The sequence below is a fragment of the Mandrillus leucophaeus genome, unplaced genomic scaffold (genome assembly GCF_000951045.1).
Source record: "Mandrillus leucophaeus isolate KB7577 unplaced genomic scaffold, Mleu.le_1.0 Scaffold420, whole genome shotgun sequence".
Classification (NCBI taxonomy): Eukaryota; Metazoa; Chordata; class Mammalia; order Primates; family Cercopithecidae; genus Mandrillus; species Mandrillus leucophaeus.
Window position 1 is genome coordinate 360,405 of NW_012104477.1, and position 1,179 is coordinate 361,583.

The 1,179-nt window shown below is 39.7% G+C and overlaps 1 protein-coding gene across 1 annotated transcript in view; it reads left to right on the forward strand.

The window, feature by feature from the left end:
* The first annotated feature begins 271 nt into the window (after window positions 1-271).
* Window positions 272-1,179, forward strand: part of LOC105548751 (serum amyloid A-4 protein) — a 5,545-nt gene continuing 4,637 nt past the window's right edge. The window contains exon 1 of the mRNA XM_011992933.1: window positions 272-461. The gene's annotated coding sequence lies outside the window, so the exon portion shown is untranslated. The remainder of the gene's footprint in view (window positions 462-1,179) is intronic.

Here is a 1,179-nt window from a genome sequence, read left to right on the forward strand (position 1 = left end):
CTCCTTTGCTAATAATGTTGATCACTTCCTACAACGTAATATCTATGTGCAATTTTTTGGGAAGACCTCCTACCAAACAGGTAAGAATAGAAAGACACAAAGAGAAGAAAGTGGAGAAAGACCTCTGTCTTCCCACACTGGATTTTGTGAATACTCTTCTGTGACACAGGAAACTAAAAAGAGGGAAAAGTGGCAATTAAGAAAAACTGCCAGAAAATAAATACCTTGATGACCCAATTTGGAAAACTGCTTCTGGATAAGGAAATACTATTACCCAATATGCTAATTTTTAAAATACCCAAAGAATTGAGCAAAAAGGACTTTGGCAAGGTGGGTTGTTGGATTTAAAACCGTTCTCCCATTAATGCCAAAGCCAGCAGAGATACCAACTATAGCTCCATGGTCAGAAGGTACCAGCAGCTTTGCTTTTACTGAAATTTCAACTGGAGAAAGGTCCACAGGTGAGGTTTCTTCCAAGGAGTAATTTCTCTTATTTGACTCTTTTGAGATCCTTTTCTCACATAATTGGCAAATTTCAATTGGAGAGAAACTGTATTTTCTACCTCATTATAAGGTCAGTGCTGAGGAGAGTAGGAACTCAGGAAATGCTTCTTGATTGACTTTAGTCTGCTTTATCGGGTGACAAATTGACCACAGACCAAATAACACGTTGGATTTCTCTTATTCTTTCTAGGGATCTGGGCTGAGAATTAAGGGTTTATACTTCTTCTTAAAACCCATTTCAATCTTTCATGCAGTTGTGATTCTAATACAAACAAATGGAAACAGGGAATTAGTCTTTCAAATTCAGTCCTTTGGCTGACGCAGTGGCTCATGCCTGTAATCCTTTGGGAGGCTGAGGTGGGAAGATTGTTTGAGGCCAGGAGTTCGAGACTAGCCTGGGCCAAACATAGTGAGACCTTGTCTCTACCAAAAAAAAAAAAAAATTAGCTGAGTGTGATGGTGCACGTTTGTAGTCCTTGCTACTCAGGAGGCTGAGGCGGGAGGATCACTTGAGCCCAGAAGGTCGGGGCTGCAGTGAGCCTTAATCGTATCAGTGCACTTTAGCCTGGGCAACAGAAAAAAAAAAAAGAAAGAAAGAAAGGGAAGAAAGAAAGAAAGAAAGAAAGGGAAGAAGGAAAGAAAGAAAGAAAGAAAGAAAGAAAGAAAGAAAGAAAG